The sequence below is a fragment of the Barbus barbus genome (assembly GCF_936440315.1).
Source record: "Barbus barbus genome assembly, chromosome: 1".
NCBI classification, from domain to species: Eukaryota; Metazoa; Chordata; class Actinopteri; order Cypriniformes; family Cyprinidae; genus Barbus; species Barbus barbus.
Window position 1 is genome coordinate 11697018 of NC_136729.1, and position 21589 is coordinate 11718606.

Genomic DNA, 21589 nt, shown 5'->3' on the forward strand with positions numbered 1-21589 from the left:
TAGCACAAACACAATATACAAAATAGACAATTCGGTATGTACAGGTATGTTAGGTGCAAATTTGAAATGTAATAAGTATGTGTGTAAAATAAAAATAAAAAGTATGCTAGTGTTGTGTGTTTCATGTTTATTGTTAAGAGTTTGCTCACTCTGGATAAGTACAGTTCTTGGAGAGTGGGAAGGGATGTACCAATGATTCGCTCAGCAGTCTGGACTACCCTCTGTAGTCTTCTGAGGTCAGATTTGGTAGCTGAGCTGAACCAGACAGTTATTGAAGTGCAGAGGATGGATTCAATGATGGCAGAGTAGAACTGTTTCAGCAAGTCCTGTGGCAGGTTGAACTTCCTCAGATGGCGAAGGAAGTACAACCTCTGCTGGGCCTTTTTCACAATAGAGTCAGTGTGAATGTCCCACTTCAGGTCCTGAGAAATAGTGGTGCCCAGGAACCTGAATGACTCCACTGCAGTCACAGTGCTGATCATGATGGTGAGTGGGGGTAGAGCAGGGGGTTTCTCCTGAAGTCCACAAGGGGAGCCGAAAAGAAGATAAGATTGCGATTGTTTGGTCTTGGGGCGAGTAGCCGCATTCCAATTTTCACGGCTACTCTCTTAGTCCATTCTGGTCTCCAAATCCATCAATTTTCCTTTGCAAAAGCCGTAAGCTTATCCGTGATGGTATCCATATTGCGGTTAATAGTCTCAGTCTCAATGCTGACCGCTCTGCCCACTGCTTCAATCATGACGGGCAGCCTTGTGAGGCTTTTTGACAGCTGATCCCATTTCCTGAATTTTTCGATAACCCAGGGCAAAGACCTGTTATCGGTTCCGAATAGGTAGATATCTTCAATGTCCTCCACGGAAAGAGCTGCCAGACACACGACCCGCCACCTTTCCCATGCGTCCATCGTGTAGCCAGCTGCGACTTCTCGTCGAGAAGATGGTGTCAATTGTGTTGGGAGACCAGTTGATCAAATCCATGATTTTTCAGTTTGGAGAGCAGTGCAGAGAGAGTCTCTCAGGTAGAGACAATAAACGAGACGAGACGGGAGAGCAAAGCAGGGAAGGTAAGGGGAGGAGAGGGAGAGAAAAATGCATCCGCCTTCGTTGAGAGCCAAGCAGTAAAACTAACAAGTTAACAAGATTTTAAAATCTATACGATGTTTGATAGGGAGCCAGTGTAGTGAAGAGGCGGGGTCCAAGAACTGATCACTGAGGAAACCCAGTTGATATTCTTTGGATATCTCTCCTCCCAAGAAAATCCTGAAAGACCTACTTGTGAGATAAGATTCAAACCAGTGGAGTGCAGATCCAGTGATGGTAGACAGGAGAATCTGATGATTCACAGTGTCAAAAGTAGCAGATAGATGCAGCAGAATACGAACTGATGATTTGGAATCAGCTTTCACTAACTGCTGGGCTACAGTGACCGACAGCAAAGCAGTCTCAGTTGAATGGCTGCTGCTGAAACCTGATTGGTTAAAGTTCAGTTGGTCATTCTGTGAAAGAAATAATGTAACTGTGTCTATAAAGGTGTGAACCAAATTCCATTCCATTAGAATAACAAAGGAACAGCATTCCTCAGGAACGTATTTTAGATTGCAGAATCTCCGGTGGGAAGGTCTTAACAGTATTGTTTCTAGCCCTTTTGTCTTCAGGTATAAAATTCTATCCCACAAACAGAATTTTGGGAGAAACTAGGATTTTTACAAGGGTGAAGACTATTTGAAGGAAGACATGCTAACATCACTATTGAAGAACTGCTACACTGCCATCTTCAATAAAATATTCTCCCCACAAAAATTTTGGTCAAGCCTACTTAATTTTTTTGTATTCGAGAAATCTAGTACATTGGTGAGCCACCCAAAAGACTTCTCAGCAAAAATACAGTAAAGATGATGATACATGGGGCAACTTTTTAAGTTAGAAAGGTGTAGTATGCACTGGCCTGTTTAGACAGATATTGTCTTGACAAGAAGTTAAAGTGCATCATAAAGTGTCAGTTGCTGTATTTACATCCAGATATGAGAAATGGGTGGGTGAGGGAAGAGAGGATGACACTACAGAGGAAAGATGGAAGGGTGAAAGGGAGCGTAGGTTTTGCCTAAAAGTAACTGGTAGAGGAATTGGTGGCACACAGGTAGTAATGTGTAGGTTAAATGTAATAAAGAAATGAGCTGTCACGAATCCCGGCAATGAACCTCCATTTGTTCACCACCAGAGGTCACCCGCTCACTACATGGACTTTCACACTACACAGCACATTGGACTCCATTTCCCATCATCCATTGCACTGACGACACACACACACACACACACATCTGATTACACTATCACACTCACAGCTGAGAACTATCACCCAATCACACACGCTTTATAAGCCTTGGACTTCCTCTCTGTCAGGGCCGAGTATTATTTAGAATTTGTCACAGTCTCTGTCGATAGCTACTCTACCAAGCCATTCCAAGTCTTGCCTAGCCTGTTTTCTGATTCCTGCCCACGTCTCCTGGATTAACCCCTTTGCCTTGCCGTTTGGACTCTGTTCGCCCCTCGTTTGGATCTTTGCTTGTGCACCTGGATTATCTCTCTGCCTTGCCCTATTGGATATTGTTCACCGATCGTCGACCCACGCTTGCCCTAGGATTACTCTGTGTCTTGCCCATGCCATACCTGTCTGCCATCGTTTGACCCTGCCTGTGAATTGACTATGTTTATAAATAAAAGTTTGCATATGGATCCTCACGTCTCACGTCTTGTTCGCCCCGTAACATGAGCAGAGGTGTCTAGAGGTTTTACCAAATGTTGTCTTTGATACAATTGTATGTGTAAATTAAGTCAAGCTGGTTGCCTGATTTGTTAGTTCTTGTGGCAGTAAGCCATTTGATATTGAATGAAGCTAGGAGTGGAAGTGGAAGTCTGCACTGTAAGACTTCTCCAGATGGATTTCGAAGTCACCAAAGACTACAAGTGGACTGCCATCCACTGAGAATGAGGACAACAGCCCATTACAGCTCCTCTATAAAGGTGCCCAGTTAATCAGGAAGGCGATAAATCATTACAATATGGAATTTAACAGGAGTTGTTGCCATAATAGCATGAAACTCAAAAGAAGTTTTATTGCATAGGGAAGAGTAGGTATTTCCAATTATTAGAAAAAAGAAGACCAGTACCCTTCCAACCTGCCGGGGAGTGTGAGAGAAAGGGAAGTTGTTAGAGAGAACAGCAGGGGTTGCAGAGTCTTCTGGACAAATCCAGGTCTCAGTCAAGACCAAGATACTAAGAGTAGACTGAGAAGCAATTGCCAGAATGAAGTTTGTTGACAGCTGACTGACAATTCCAGAGACCCACAGAAAATGACAGGTGCAGCAGAAGAGGTGCAGATAGGACACAGCTTAGAAAGATTTAGTTGCCGATGTTAGAGTATTGTTGAGAGAGAACAAGAATGTATTGGAATACATACTACTGCCTACCTGACTCTGCCTGAGAGGTAAGCAAAAATACATGTACTTGAGATTATATTTTTTTATATCTCTTAAATAAATGATTGTATTCTTGAAAACAATTGTTTATTGTACTATTGAATAAAATATTATTTAAGCTGGTGTCTGGTGGGCGGTCTGGCGCAATATGGCTGCTGTCACATCATCCAGGTGGATGCTGCACATTGGTGGTGGTTGTGGAGATTCCCCCTTCCATGTAAAGTGCTTTGAGTACCCAGAAAAGACTACAATCTTTTATTGTACTATTGAATAAAATATTAGTTAATTATCAAAGAACGAAAAAATGAATTGCCCTATTGTTGTGTTCAGTTATAAGTCTGTTGGTTAAGAAAGTACCACTAGAGGGAGTTGTTGTAAGGGATTGTCATGCATACATGTAAGTGAAGGAGAGAAGTGTTTGTGTGTGTGTCTTGCAGTGCTTCAGTAAACAGATTAACGTATAAATATAAGTGCAAAACCGGGGTGGGAAAACAGGGATGCGTGGCATACTAAAAAAAATACTTGTGAGGTAAAATTTTAACAGTGCAATCAATCTTTTGTGTATAACACTGCATGTGGGCATATTTTGTGTTTTTCTGACACTCCTGTCACTCCACTTCTCAGGTCGTCATACATCTCCCAGACACATGGAGACCTCCTGCAGTAGGCCACATAATGTCCAAGAGCATCCTGGGTTAAGCCTCCTTTGAAAGCGATGACTGCCCTTAAAGTAAATCTCTCTCCTTGGAGCATCAGATTGGAGGGAAATTCACTCAAAGGAAATTCTGTGGAGTTGCTTCCCAGGTCAGTGTCAATCCACAGAAGTTCTCCCAGACTGTAACTGTGAGAAACTTTCCCTGCACAGAGCTCTTTTCCTGATGTAGAGTCTGTCTTGAATGCAGAGGGACACTGTGAAGGACTTTGGATTGGCCTGAGACAGGGGGACTCTGGAAGGTTAAGGCCTTCTTCCACTGCAGTCTGAAGATGAGCGACGCCAGAAGCCTGCAGTACAGCAACAGAAGTACAAACAAATTGTATTTCCCTTGTGACTTGTGTGCTGAGACTGCAATGCTGTGAGGAGCACTGTTTTGTGAAGTACACACATGCATGTTTTGACATAGATTTTTCAATGATAGTGGAGATGTGGCACTGTGCATCTATTTGGAGAGCACCAGACTTCAGTTGGACAGGTTTGAATATTTCATTCAGCAGCTCTGCCCTCTGTATGTAGGCCTGTGCATTCAGACCCTTTGTGCTGATGGTTTTCACTAGCTGGAGGAGGCTGGTGGAGTCCTCACCACAAACAAAACTAGCAAAGGTGACACTATCACAGAAAGCACAACATAAGTATTGACAAAAAGCATCAAATGCACATCTGTTCATCACAGAGATTCTTGATTTCCGGAGTTTAACAGGCTGTTGATTATTTCCATTTTTCAACAGTTCCACTCTCAGTCTTTTCCCCTTCACAGATGGATCTGCATGGAGCCATTCAGGACAAGGAGAGAGGTAGGAATTCCTCTTTCTCTTTTTGGGTGGAAGAGCTAGGCCTCTCCAGTTTTCAACAGGGTCTTCCTCTGTTGGATGGATGTTTGTGACAAAGTCAGACTTCCCAGAACAGGAAGCATCCATTTCTGGTTTTACATCTACACTGCAAGTTATAGTTGGTAGTGGATTGGCTTCTTTGACGATCACTGTTGCAACGGCTGCATCTTCTTCACCTTTTTTTTCTTTACTTTTTTGTTTTGCTGAACAAATGCGCATGTTGCCTTCAACGAAGGACAGATGTCGAGCAATGAATCGATCCACTCGAATTGGCAAGTTTTTATGCTTGAAAAGGCCACGTTTAATGTTTTTGAACTCGGCTTCAACATTGGCTGAACTTGCGATGATGTTGGTGCTTCGGAAGTGAGGGATCATTACCCCTGTCCAGAGTGGTAAATAGCTTGCAAGCCAGATTATATTGGGAATGATCTCAGGGAGGAAGTGCATATTATCATGATCTCCATTAGCCACGGCAAGAGACTTGATTTCCTCACATATTTCTGTCACCCACTGCTGTAGGTCTGTCTGTGTTTGGTCACCCACCCACTGCGTTTGATCTGCTTTTTCCAGGTCCTCACCCTCTACATCTGGAATGACGACATTCTCTTCTGCAATTCGGGCTTTCAGGTATTTCTTGCACCTTTCTGATATGAGGGGGACTCCCGAGCTGTCATTGCCCTCTGCTTCACTGAGAGCCACAATAGTAATGCTCCGTAGTAGCTCTTTAGCATCGTCCATGGATTGTGATTTAAGAAGCTGTGCCATTGACCTCACAAAGAAATCTTTAATGCGATGTGTTTTTTTCTTCAAGCAGTCCCACTGGCAGATCATCTTGATGCAGTGTGCAACATCAACCCGGACAAAACAAGGTGGCACTTTTGCAGACTGTTTACCAAGTAAGACGCCACAACACACATTGATGTAGGTCTTCAAATCAGGATGTGGAATAAAAGCCTTGACCAAAGCTCCGAGCAAAGCCAGTGAAAAGTCACTTACAACCTCTTTTGGAGTTGGTGCACCTGCACGTATCCATTCTTTCAGCCAATGTGTTATTGCATTAAGATAATGTCTCTCTGACAGCATTTGCATGACTGGAACACTTGAGCTCTCATCACCTGCCAGAACACCCTGATATAAGAAGACATGGCCAGACATGCCATTTGGTCTCTGTAGTTTCCTCACTACTGAGCCAGTTGCATCAAAACTCACAGTGGGGTTAGTAGATGTCTTTGATAATGACTTGTACATATAATTTGTGTTTGACTCCAATAGTGACAGAAAAACTTGTCTAGTCCAATGTCTTTAATGCTACCACTGTGAGGTGCACTGTATTTTAACAGTGACAAAATAGGATCCTTGTCGCCTAGTTCTAAGGCATTTCTCTCTTGCTTTGCTTTGCGCAGGGTGGCCAAATTAGGCAGATGGCTTCGCTCAGGATCTCCAAAATCCATCAGATTTGTTGCCTCCGATGCCCTCCATACATGGGATTCCATTCTACCCTCACACAGTTCTTTGGATATCTGCACACGCAAGTTACCAGACATTGGACGCTTGGAACAGCCAGTGTGCAGGGAGTCATCTGTGTTTTTAATTAAACACTTTAGCACCATTGGGCTGTTTATTTCAGGCTCTCTGTCACATTTTATGTGAATGTGGCCATGACACTCCTTACACGTGACTCTGATTTCTATGTATTTCTCTGTGGCTGATGGATAGACCTTGGCTCTTTTAAAGGCAAATGTGCAGGGACTCTTCACCTCTTGCCAGATATGATGATTTATCACATGCGTCCAGATGCCAGGCTTCAAAATTGTGTATTCCCTTTTTTGTGTTTTAGAGATCTTGTTTTTGTATTGAACTGTTTCAGGCATAAATTCAATCCATTTCTGAAATGGAAGTTCAAGATCAAAAGTCCAGCAATCTTTTGGTCTGGGGGAAAGGGACCCTGGCTCAAAGTCAGTGTCACTCTTAGTCTTCGGTGATTTCAACATTCACCTAGACAGGCCTTATGCTACAGACTTCCAGTGACTCCTAGCTTCATTTGATCTCAAACGCCTCACCACTACTAGCACGCACAAATCTGGTAACCAACTCGACTTAATTTATACACGCAATTGTTCTACAGATAACATTCTGGTACAACCACTCCATATCTCTGACCATTTCTTCATTACATTTACTTTACATTTTGCTACTCAGGTGCCACCATCTCCCTTACCGGTTACTTTCAGACGCAACCTACGCTCCCTTTCCCCCTCCCTTCTTTCCTCTATAGTATCCTCCTCTCTTCCCTCGCCTACCCATTTCTCTTCTCTGGATGTAAATGCAGCCACTGACACTTTATGCTCTACCTTAACCTCTTGTCTAGACGACATCTGTCCTCTCTCCTCTAGGCCAGCACGGGCTGCTCCTTCTAACCCCTGGTTATCCGATGTTCTTCGAGAGAATTGGACCAACTCAGAGCGGCAGAGAGAAAATGGCGCAAATCAAACGATCCGTCGGACCTGAGTAGGTATCAGTCTTTGCTTTCATCTTTCTCTACTGAAGTCCACACTGCCAAATCCTCACATTTCCACAACAAGATCACCAGCGCTCCAGACATGCGTAATCTCTTCAGAACATTTAATTCTCTCCTCTGTCCCCCTCCTCCACCTCCCACCACTTTGATAACCGCTGATGACTTTGCCTCTTTTTTCACAGACAAAACTAGAACAATCAGCAACCAGTTCTCAACTCCGCAGGACCTCCGATCAACCACATCCACCGCTCTAGCTCCCATCTTCTCCTTCTGTCCCCTCACCGAGGCAGAAGTATCCAAACTTCTCCTCTCCAGCCATCCTACAACATGTCCTCTCGACCCGATCCCCTCACATCTTCTCCAAACAATCTCTCCCACACTCTTACCGGCACTCACACACATTATCAACACATCTCTCCTCACAGGCATCTTCCCCACAGCATTCAAGCAGGCTCGGGTAACCCCACTGATCAAAAAAACTACATTAAATGCTTCTCTTTTAGATAACTACAGACCTGTCTCTCTCCTTCCATTCATAGGGAAAACACTCGAACGAGCTGTCTTCAACCAGCTCTCGCGGTTTCTTTCACAGTACAACAAGCTGGATGCTAAACAGTCAGGTTTCAGGAGTGGCCATTCAACAGAGACTGCGCTACTCTCAGTCACTGAAGCCCTGCGAACTGCAAAGGCTGATTCCAAATCGTCAGTCCTCATTCTGCTGGATCTCTCTGCTGCTTTTGACACTGTCAATCATCAGATTCTCCTGTCTGCACTCTCATCACTGGGCATCACTGGAATTCCACTTCGCTGGTTTGAATCCTATCTCACCGGTAGATCCTTCAGGGTGACCTGGGGAGGGGAGGTATCCAAACCACATCAACTGGTCACTGGAGTTCCTCAGGGATCGGTTCTTGGACCCCTCCTCTTCTCCACATACACTACATCGCTGGGTCCCATCATACATGCACATGGCTTCTCCTATCACTGCTACGCCGATGACACACAGCTCTATCTCTGCTGCACGGATCTCAGGCTGCCTGGCGGACATCTCGGCGTGGATGAAAGAACATCACCTACAGCTCAACCTGGCAAAGACGGAACTTCTGGTCTTCCCTGCCACTCCGACTCTACGGCATGACTTCACGATTCAGTTCGGCTCATCAATGATTACCCCATCAACTTCGGTCAGAAATCTTGGTGTAATCTTTGATGACCAGCTGACCTTCAAAGAGCACATTGCAAAGACTGCTCGTTCCTGTAGGTTTGCTCTACACAACATCAGAAAGATCAGGCCCTTTCTGACAGAGCATGCTTCGCAACTTCTTGTCCAGGCCCTTGTTGTTTCTAGACTGGACTACTGCAATGCTCTTCTGGCTGGTCTGCCATCAAACGCAATCAAACCTCTACAAATGATTCAGAATGCAGCGGCACGACTGATCTTCAACGAGCCCAAAAGAGCGCATGTTACACCTCTCTTCATCTCCTTGCACTGGCTACCAGTGGCAGCTCGCATCCAGTTCAAGTCACTGATGCTTGCGTACAGATCTACCACAGGCTCTGCACCCTCCTACTTCCACTCACTATTACGAACCTACATCCCCTCCAGAAGTTTGAGATCTGCTAGTGAGCGACGCCTTGTGGTACCATCACAGAGAGGCTCAAAATCACTCTCCAGAACATTCTCGTTCACCATTCCTGGCTGGTGGAATAATCTTCCCACCCCTATCCGGAACGCCGGATCCCTGGCAACCTTCAAGCAACAACTGAAAACTCATCTCTTTCGGCAGTACTTGACTTCATCCTAAACTCAAAAAAAAAAAAAAACTTTCCCTCTATCTTTCTCTCCACCTACTAGCTTGTACTTATTTGAACAATGACTGAGACTTGGTGTTACGAACACTTCCTCTGTCTGACTGCCTCTTCAAGATGAATCGCTTTTTGTATTCCCCAATTGTAAGTCGCTTTGGATAAAAGTGTCTGCCAAATGACTAAATGTAAATGTAAATTTCTTTTCTTATATAGGTTATTTAAACTCCCTGGGTAATAGTTAGGGTTATGTTTTTGTTTGTTGTTTTGGCTTTGCCCTGTCCTGAAGAGATGGCCCTTTTTACTGTGTTACCACAACTGAGACTTTAAAAAAAAGGGAACGAAAAGAAAAAGAAATTTACCAGTACAATGTAACCGCATGTTTCCGATTTCTTTATGTTGTCTTCCCTGACCCTAGACCAGGGTCGTAACAATATGATTAAAAGATGAATATAAGACAAAACTACAGAATGTCACATTTTATTATTAGCCGTTTCAACACATACATGTTTTACCAAATAAAAAGAACAGCACTTTTAGAGTTCATCCCACTCATTGATGTGAGCATAAGTATTGGGACAGTTGAGCATAAGGCAGATATAAAAGATTAAAAGCTATTATTTAGTTGCAGATCCCTTGCACACAATCACAGCAGTGAGTCTGTGACCCATAGACATCACCTTTGGTCTCATCCTTTGAAATACTTTTCCCAGCCTTTAATGCAGCCAATTCCAATTTTTGCTTGTTTTGGGGAGTTTCTGCCTTTACTCTCCTCTCCAGCTGGTGAAATTCATGTTCAATCGGATTTAAATCCGGAGATTGACTTGGGCAATCTAAGACTTTCCATTTCTTTGCCCTTATAAATTCCTTGACTGAACTGGCAGGGTGTTTTGGGTCATTGCCCTGATGCAATATGAAGCACTTCCCAATGAATCTGGTGGCATTTTCTTGAATATTGGTAGGCAAGATGGTTTTGTACCCTTCCAAATTCATTCTGCTACTGTCATCATACATTAAGGCAGTAAATTAATTATAATCAGTAAAGTTGAGAGGGCCTGTTCGAGAGGCAGCCATGCATGCTCATGCCATGACAACACCTCCACTATGCTTTACAGATGAGGCTGTATGCTTGGGATCATTTGCAGTTCCCTTTTTTTCTCCCTTCTGGAGAAAACTCTTCTGGCTCACCTTTGTGCTTTTTTGCCAACTCTAATCTTGCCTTTCTATTTTTGGTGCTGGTCAGAGGTTTGCATCTTGCTGTGTAGCATCTGTAATTCTGTGTCAAAGTCTCCTGAGGACAGTAAATTGTCAGAGCATCACCCCAGCTTTCTGGAAGTTCTTGGTGATTTTATAGACACGTCTTTTAGGGTTCATTTTCACAGCTTTTATGATTGGTCTGCCATCAGCTACTGTTGTTTCTCAGCCGATCAGGTCGTTGTTGGTTGCTGGTGTCGCTGGTGGTTTCCAAACTCCTTGATTTCTCCATGCCCTTTGTTTTTGCTAGAGCTCTAATTGACTTCCTCTTTTCTTTTAGCATCCAAATTGCTTGCTTTTCTCTCAAAGTCAGCTCCCTCGTCTTCATCCTGGTTTGCATGTGTCATCATCGAATGCAAGATTCAGAATGCAGAAGTAATGGATATAACTAATACGACACATTCCTTGCTTTTAATATCTGAATTAATTAGAATTAATGCAACAGGACCCAGCTGATCACTTAGAAAGACCTGTGAGGCAACTGTCCCAATACTTATGCTCACATCTGATAGAGGGATGAAACTCTAAAAGTGCTGAACTTCATAGCTGGTAAAACATCTATGTGTTGAAACGGCTAATAATAAAATGTGACATTCTATAGTTTTGTCTCATATTCATCTTTTAATTATATTTGCAAATGTCTTGACTCCACAGCCAACAGAGCAATTTTGTCTTTACTGTTCCAATACTTATGGAGGGCACTGTATATATATATATACATATATATATATATTTTTATATATATAAAGTATCTCACAGAAGTGAGTATACCACTCACAATTTTGTAAATATTTTATTATATCTTTTCATGTGACAATGTAACAATGTAAAGTAGTGAGTGTACAGCTTGTATAACAGTGTAAATTTGCTGTTCCCTCAAAATAATTCAACATACAGCCATTAATGTCTAAACCGCTGGCCACAAAAGTGAGTACACCCCTAAGTCGTCTTGGAGGTGTATTTGGGGTCGTTATCATGTTGGAATACTGCCCTGCGGCCCAGTCTCTACTTCAGTATGTCACAGTACATGTTGGCATTCATGGTTCCCTCAATGAACTGTAGCTCCCCAGTGCCGGCAGCACTCATGCAGCCCCAGACCATGACACTCCCACCACTATGCTTGACTGTAAGCAAGACACACTTGTCTTTGTACTCCTCACCTGGTGTCCGCCGCACACGCTTGACACCATCTGAACCAAATAAGTTATCTTGGTCTCATCAGACCATAGGACATGGTTCCAGTAATCCAAGTGCTTAGTCTGCTTGTCTTCAGCAAACTGTTTGCAGACTTTCTTGTGCATCATCTTTAGAAGAGGCTTCCTTCTGGGACGACAGCCATGCAGACCAATATGATGCAGTGTGTGGCGTATAGTCTGATCACTGACAGGCTGGCCCCCCACCCCTTCAACCTCTGCAGTAATGCTGGCAGCACTTATACGTCTATTTCCCAAACACAACCTCTGGATATGACGCTGAGCACGTGCACTCAACTTCTTTGGTCGACCATGGCGAGGCCTGTTCTGAGTGGAACCTGTTCTGTTAAACCGCTGTATGGTCTTCTTGGCCACTGTGCTGCAGCTCAGTTTCAGGGTCTTGGCAATCTTCTTATAGCCTACGCCATCTTTATGTAGAGCAACATTTTTTTTTCAGAACCTCAGCGAGTTCTTTGCCATGAGGTGCCATGTTGAACTTCCAGTGACCAGTATGAGAGAGTGAGAGCGATAACACCAAATTTAACACACCAGCTCCCCATTCACACCTGAGACCTTGTAACACTAACCTAACATGACACCAGGGAAAGAAAATAGCTAATCGGGCCCAATTTGGACATTTTCACTTAGGGGTGTACTCACTTTTGTGGCCAGAGGTTTAGACAGTAATGGCTGTGTGTTGAGTTATTTTGAGGGGACAGCAAATTTACACTGTTATACAAGCTGTACACTCACTACTTTACATTGTAGAAAAGTGTAATTTCTTCAGTGTTGTCACATGAAAAGATATAATAAAATATTTACAAAAATGTGAAGGGTGTACTAACTTCTGTGAGATACTGTATATACTTTACTTTTACTTACATTTAGCAGACGCTTTTGTCCAAAGCGACTTACAAATAAGAAAAAGTAACTAAAGCTAAAAGTTACAACTCTATATATATCATATCTATATATATATGTATATATATCATTATTGTGATAGGGGGGCTGCAATAATCATAGCCGCGGGGCCCAGTGCAGTCTTAATCCGGCCCTGTTTGTAAGGGATTGTCATGCATACATGTAAGTGAAGGAGAGAAGTGTTCATGTGTGTCATGCAGTGCTTCAGTAAACAGATGAAAGTATGCTCTTTTCTGATTTATGCTGGTGACACAGCACCCTAATATGGACTTTTGTAAATGCTATGATAGTGTGATGCTCAGATATTGTTATTTTCTTCTCACATTGCTGATTTCACCATTGACTCTTCACCTGAAAAGTTTATGTTTTTGTATATGTATCATTGTAATCCTTGACCATGAAAACATAGGGGTAGACATCCCCTTTTCTGTGTTATCATATTTGGTTCAGGAGATATGACACAAAACATAATTTGGTAAAATGGCAGAAAGTAAAATGTTCGCCATGGCAACCACAAGGTGTTTTTGCGATAAATCCATTTCTGAAAATGTTCAGGGCCCTAACCTGTACAACTGTAACAAGTTTCATGCTTTTATGAAAAAGTTACCATATCACCTTAAATTTTGCACATATCACTTGGACTATAAGCAGGTATCCGTATTAAAGGGTTAGTTCACCCAAAAATGAAAATTAGTCCATGTCTTACTCACCCTCAAGGCATCCTAGTTGTATATGTCTTTCTTCTTTCAGATGAATCCAATTGAAGTTATATTAAAAAATTGTCCTGTCTCTTTCAAGCTTTATAATAGCATGGGCAGGTGTTTTTGTACAAGAGTCCAAAAGTAGTCAAATAAAGCGCATCCGTCCATATTAAAATGTACACACGGCTCTGGGGGATGAATAAAGCCCTCCTGTAGCGAATCAATGCGTTTTTATAAGAAAAATATCCATATTTAAAACAATATAAACAGCTTTTTCTCACTTCTGCTAACTGTCGTAGGCGGAAGCCATGCCAGGCGGATGATGTAGGTCGGCTTTTCTCAAAGTCCGGACTCCGGTCTGGATCCGCACCTGGAGGAATTCCTTTTCATATTTCAAGAGCACTTATTGTATGTAAGGGATTAAAAGTGTGGTTTTCCTACTTTGAAAAACGCATGTTAAGCTTGTAAATCATTTTATTTTTTTTAGAGATTGTCGGAAATGAAAGAGAAGAAGACGAGATATTCAAAATGTTCCTGTGTGACATTGTTGTCATGACATCCAGTGATAATCAGTTCTCTCTGTTCCTTAGTAAAAGTTTGTCTCAGCAGTTTTGTGAATAGGTTTTAAGAGCAAATTCTTAGCTGAAAACTTTTACTGGAATTTAGGATAACTCTTAGTAGTAAGATAAAATGTTTAATGAATACATGCCCTGATTTCTAAATATCGGCATCGGCCAGAGAAAACCCCATATCAGTTGTAGGGGTGACCCCGAATAGTCGACAATTCGATGCTTCGATAGGAGGAGCCTGATTCGACTCCCAATCTCACAGTCGAATATTTGCGGGGTGTTATGATCATGCCATTTTGGCTAAATGTGGGTGCTCAAATCTTTGATTTCACATAAAACTACCAGTTTTCTCCCAATAAGGTAATATACAGTCTATTAAAAGAATGCTGTAAATAAGAATCTGAAAAGAAAGAAGCTTTTGCTCCACAAAAGTAGTTCATTCAGAGTCATGCAGACACGTTCACGTATGCATTCGGGGCATTTTGTGCAGATAGGCTATAAGTCTTACGTTATGTTGTACAAATAACGAAGCGTATTCAATATGAGATAAATGATGAACTAAATCCCACTGATTAAAAATCAGTGGGATTTTTAATCTATCAAAAGCTTCATTCTACTGGTCATCTTCAGCGCGCACAGCTCAAAACAGAAATGCAGAACATTAATAACCACTACATATACAGTACATAACGTTATAATGAGAGCACTATTGTAAAAAAAAAATGTTGTGAATTCTTAGGGTTTCGCTGACATTTAATGTTAACTATCTTTTAATCAAAGCATAAAACATTATTTACCTCGTTTGTATCTGCGAGTCGTCCATTACACATTTTCCCTGTGTGTGTGAACGTCAGTAATTATGACTGTGTCTGACTTGACTCTTGGTAATGTATTTTGCCCTGCCCCCAAACATATGATTCGACTATTAGTCGAATATCGGCAAGATTCGAAAATTCCGATTAGACGATGAAAAATCTTAGTTGGGGACATCCCTAATCAGTTGCCACTTTTGCACTTGTTATTAATGTATTTTGAATGCAAAAGGCAATTAATTTTTCCAATAAATTATTGATTTGTTTTGCATGTTTATTAAAAACAAGTTTTGTAACAACCAATTGTTCTGGTCCGGACCTTTGCCATCGATTAATTTTCCAGATTTGGACCTTTGAATGTAGATGTTGAGAACCCCTGACGTAGGGTGTAGACGTAGCGCATGTGCCGATGATTAGTGACGAACGCGGAAGTGTGACTGAGAGAGAACAAAACAAAACGCCAGTCGCATATTAGAAGTACAAAATGAGGATTTGTAAAGAAAAATGTCAGAGGATTTCGATATTAGACAAGAGGAGACCTTTGGTATAGTAAGGAAACTTTGCTTCCTTTGTTCCTGTAAACAAACGTTGGTTTTAGCGAGACTCACACATGTATGCGCTGCACCAGCGTCCAATGTCATATGCTGGAAAGGCAGTCTTTCGTGAACGGCGTACGACAGTCAGCGGAAGCTACACAAAACTGTTTATATCATTTTAAATAAGGATTTTTTTTAATATATATATAAAAACTCATCGATTCGCTACAGGAGGTGTTTATTCACCCCCTGGAGCTGTGTGAGGCGCATTTTAATATGGTGGATGCATTTTAATTGACTACTTTTGGACTGTTGATCAAAAACACCCGCCTACTCCCATTCTAATGCTAGGAAGAGCCAGGACAATTTTTAATATAACTCCGATTGGATTCATCTGAAAGAAGACAGTCATATACACCTAGGATGCCTTGAGGGTTAGTAAAATATGGAATAATTTTCATTTTTGGGTGAACTAGCCCTTTAATTTCAGTATTTGTAGCAGAGGGTGATCCTCCCATAATAGCAGCGGTGGCCCAGCATGCAACACGGCGTGATGTAGCTTCACATTCTCTATTGCAAGTTCTTAGTCTATTGGCAGCACCACCATAAATATCTATGAGCGCCACCTTCTGGTTACATGAACACTCACCATCAAAACATGGAGAATTATTGTCAAAAAAAAAAAAAAGAATTGCACAATCTATTCGATATTCTATTATTAAATCAACTAATCGAATATTCAAAAATCGTGACCATTCCCCATCCCTAGTGCATACGTTTAAATATATATATATATATATATATATATTAAACTTTGGAGAATTTATAATGCTGATGACCGTTGAAACATGTCTTGTGAAAAGGGTCCATAAGATAATATTGTCCTGATTCAAGGTTTTTATGTTAATAATAAGAAAGTTTCAAAATTCATAACCCACTATAACATGACAATCAGTAGTGTAAATCACTGGTTTTGTTTGAGATTTAATCTCAGCACTCTGTGTGTTCTTGCCACCACCCTCTCACCATCTTGAAGCACATCGTTGCTTTTTAATAACACTGCTGACTATAATCCTTTACCAATCTCAAAATGTATAGCCATTTTTCATACAGTACATTTAATGCACATTATAAATACACTATACTGCCAAAAGTATTGGGTCACCCCCTTCTAATGAACAGGTTTGACTACTTTAGTCATTTCCATGAATACAAATCTTAATGTTTAAGCATATAATATATTCTAGGGAATTGTGTGCTTTTAATTTTATTGCAACAGTTTGGACAGGGCCCTTTTCTATTCTAACATGACAGTGCCTCTGTGTATAAGGCAAGGTTCAAAAAGAAATGATTCAGTCAGTGTGGAAGAACTTGACTGGTCTGCATAAAGCAAAGTCCTAATCTCAGCTGAACACCTCTGGTGTGACTTTAAATTCAGACCTTGAGTCGAAAACTCATCACCAAACACCAATGATTTGCACATGCACTATATGGACAAAAGTATTGGGACACACCCTTCTGAAGAAGGCACTTCCAGAACTGTGGCAACCAGGTGTGTCTCACTCGTACTGGAAACTGAAGCTGTGGGCTGCAGTACAGGTCAGAAACCCCGCCCTCTCCATGTAAACGAATGGGACTTGAGTCATAACAAAAAAATAATTACACTTCCAATACAATTTTCTAAAATATGATTTTGGTCATTTAAGGTAGTTGTTATCACGCTGATATATGTTCAATTGTTAGATTTTGTGGTAAATTTGATTTTAGCTAGTAATTTGATGCTATAAAAACGGGGCGTGTCGTTATGGTTGATTGGGTCTGCAGGAGTTTGATTCTGCGGCTCCACCTCATGACTCTACTGCGCAGACTCTGGCTCCAAACTAAGCTCTTTTTTTTTTTTTTTTTTTTTATTATTATTATTGAATGCCTGAAAAAAAAAAACAATTGTCATCATGAAAACACAACAACCGCTCGGGGGACACCCAGTCCTTCAGTCCAAAGGCAGTGCCAAGTCCTTCCACAAAATCATTGTTCTTATGGCTTTCACGTTCGTGGAGAACTCAATAGATTCTAAATAATTTTTCATTTCAAGTTTGAATCGTAAAAAAAAAGTTTACATTTAGAAAATTTACATTTATGAATATGATATTTAGCTAAAAGCAAAATAAGGTTTATAAAATAAGCATCAGCCAAAAATGACATTTCTATAAGTAAACTCAAAATTAGGATTCACATAACATTTGATAAAGTCAAGAATGTCACACCAAAAGGATGTTGTGTAAGAGCAATTCCAGAATAAATGTAAAGATGTTTCATTGTTTTCTAAACAGAAAGAACAGTTGGTGTTAATATCATTCTTAAGTGTTTTAAGAGAGCACTTATCCGGGTAAATTCTATGAATCAATTTAAATGCAATTTCTCTCATTTTGTTAGTAATTAAATATTTGTGAGGTAATGACCAAACTTTCTTCCAGGGAATATCACTTACTAAACCATTCCAATAAGAGATTACATAAGGCACAGAAATAGACTCCATCTGAAACAAAACTCAAATTTTCTGATTGTTTTTTGACTTGGATGACGAAAGGCACTGCATCAGCAACAACTGCAAACTCTTTCGGACTAACAGGAATCCCATGCTTAGCTAAACACTCCGAGTAATTACAGATTGAACCATTTTGATTGAGAAGTTGAGACACAAAAATAATACCATTTTTAAACCAATTTAAAAAAATGATTTGTGTTTATACAGTAGATTCTTGTTATTCCAGATTAGATATGAGTGAGGTGTAAAAATTGTGTTTAGAAATGACGGACCAAGCCAACAACATTTGCCTATGAAAAAGAGATCATTTGACAGGGATTTGCATGGTGTTGTAGTTACAGATTAATAAGAAACTTAAACCACCTAGTTTGGAAAAAACAACCTTAGGGATCAGATTCCATATAGATGAGGGCTTATTGATAGTGAGAGATCATCACGCTGGAGCCACATATTCAGTTTTTTCTAAGTACTCTCAATTAATGGATTAAAATTTAAGGAGCATCTTTCTAATTATTTTTTTATTATAATAACACCTAAATAAGATACTTGATCTTTGATTTGAATATTACAAATTTCTGACAAATTACATTCTTTGATGGACATCAGTTCACACTTTGAGAGGTTCAAGAACAGGCCTGATCATATTTTCTTGACCTGGTAAGAACTCTAGCCGCTGAATTTTGGACTATCTGTAGCTTGTTTATTGAAGATGCAGGACAACCAGCTAGCAGTGCATTACAATAGTCCAGTCTAGAGGTCATGAATGCATGAACTAGCTTTTCTGCATCAGAAACAGGTAGCATGTTTTGAAGCTTAGCAATGTTCCTGAGATGGAAGAATGCTGTTTTTGTAACATGGGAAATATGATTTTCAAAGGACAAGATGCTGTCTAATATAACACAGATTTTTGACTTTACAGGACGTGACAGTGCATCCGTCTAGTTGCAAATTGTAATCCAAGAGATTCTGTGTACTGTTTTTTGGTCCAATAAGTAATATCTCTGTATTATCTGAATTTAATAGGAGGACATTATTGGTCATCCAATCTTTTACATTTTTTACACAATCTATTAGCTTAGTTTAGAAGTTTGATCTGGTCTTGTTGAGATATATAGTTGAGTATCATCAGTATAACAATGAAAACAGCATAACATATTCAGAATCACTTTACCCTTGGCCAATTTGAATTTGTTTACATTGTCCTAATGTAGGTTGGATGGTAAGCAATATTTGCATCCTCTGATTTGCATCACGGGTCTTTTTTTTTTTTTTAAAAGGACACTTCAAGGGAATAAGAAGTCAATAGGAGGTTACAAGTAAATTTTTTTTTTTCTTTTTTTTTTTCTATAGCGATTGGTCAAGACTGTCTTGCTGTCTACAAGTAAGAAATCTGGACTTGTGGTCCTCACTTTGGGCATTCCTGCTGATGTTAAAACTGGATATTTTGGCAATATGGCACCGAAAGCTACAATCACTGTTTTTCTGTTTTTGAGTCTCTTTGGACTGAACACCAGCCTCCACAGAAAACACTATTATGTGAACAACACAATGAAATGGTCAGATGCACAGTCCTACTGCAAGAATTACTATGATGACCTGTCCACTGTAAGCACTGAAGAAATGAAATTGCTCTCTGATAATTCGCAGATCACTGAGGATTTTTATTGGATTGGACTTAGGACAATTTCATTGTGGACGAGGACACGGACATGGAGATGGACCGGAGGTGAGGTTGCAACTGATATCAACTGGGACGAAGACCAACCAAATTATTCTAATGAATATTGTTGTGCTGTCAAAAGGTCCTCTTCTAAAGTACATAATGCTAATTGTGATGAGACTAAACCATTTTATTGTATGGAGTACATGGAGCTGATCCTGGTGCAGAAGGAAAGTACATGGGAAGAGGCCCTGCTATACTGCAGACAAAACTACAAAGATCTGACCGTAGTGAACTCAGATAGGATCATGGCAAAGGCAAAATATAAGAGTACAGCAGCCCTGACAGATGATGTGTGGATTGGTCTTCGCTTTATTGCTGGTCACTGGTTTTGGGCAAATGGAGAAGCTTTCGAATATAAGAACTGGTCTTCGGGTGGAGAGCTCCAGTGTCCTCCCATGAATCAGCGCTGTGCAGTTCTGAGTCGTAATAGTATGGGTTGGAAACCTGTGGACTGTGAGCAGAGATTAAACTTTCTCTGTCTCAATGAATTAAATTAAATACCTGATTTATTTGAGTAATGATGACAACAAGCCTAAACTAGCCCAAAGAGCCAAACAATAAAATCACTTTAAAATAGAAACTATTTTAAAGCCTATATAATTAGTTAATATATGTACTACAGGTTGTCGGAATATTTATTTATTTTAGTTTGTACTTAATTTTGCTTTCTTAAATTATTAAATAAAGCTACTCTAAAATGGTTCTTTAAATGTTTTATACACGGTTCTATTTAAGAATATTTCATCCTGAAGAACCCTTTTATGTGGAAAATAGTTATTTGTGTTGGAGTTTACACTTCTTCGCTCCTTCATTATTGAATTGTAACTGGTTTCCTACCAATCATGTCCTTTTCAAGTGACTTTTCTTTTTGCTTCTATTGCATCTATTTTGTGTTTTTCAAATGTATTTTGTCTTTATTCATGTTCAGTGTCAGTTTTCATTTATTAATGTATTCAGTTACTGTAGAGTTTCCCATGCCAATAAAAAAATAAATGTACCTAATTGACACAGCTTGCTTTATAGTTAATTCCTAATCCTAATAGAGGCTATGAGATATAAGACCAAGCAGAATTAAAACAACAACAACTACAATGTTTGAATATGATGGACAATTCATTGTATTTAAATTTCTTTCGGCACGATGTTTTCATGCTCTATATAAAACAAAAAAAGTAATATGAGAGTACATATGTTTAGAACATGTTTATGATTAATAGCCTACTCTGTTCAAAAATAGATTTTAATAACTTGCTAAACAATAATAAGTAGTTTCTCAGATATAAAATGTCTTTTTTAGTTTACAATGGTACAAAGCATGTGTGAGTCTATAAAACCTATATATATATATATATATATATATACAGATGCTCCTGATATTAACATGCTCACAAATGTTTTTTTTTTTTGGGTTGTTTGTATTTTATTGAATCAGGTACCTGAACCACAAATGAATCTGATGACTTTCTTCAAGATGTTTTCCTCTGAGAGCGCTGTACCAACATAAGATGGTCAACTACTCTGATATTCTATGGTAAAACAAGATCCTTGACTACTAACTATGTTTTTTTCTTCTTGAATCCATGGAAATAAGTAAATGTCAGGTACTTGTTTCACTTGTTGAACAGAATCTGTTGCAGGAATGAGTCAAAGTCTGTTCACATCTCTGTGGTTAGATCAGTGTGCACAATAATGTGTCTTTGACCTTCATTATGTACGTTTTGATTATACTGTGTTGTAAATAAAATACAAATAATAAAAAAAAAAAAAAAAAAATTTCAGTTTCCTCACACTCTCTTACCTGCCTCAGTCACAGTCACACTGATGGGCCATTATGGGGCCTTTAAGGGAGGGCCCTTTGTCTCTCAGGTGAGAATCACTTAATATTCAAGGCCATTACCACTCCCTCGCATATTGGCTTTCGATCACAAAATTTTTTTATAAACGTCTTTAAAAATTTAAATCAACATATTGTTTTCTGTGAATGAGTAATC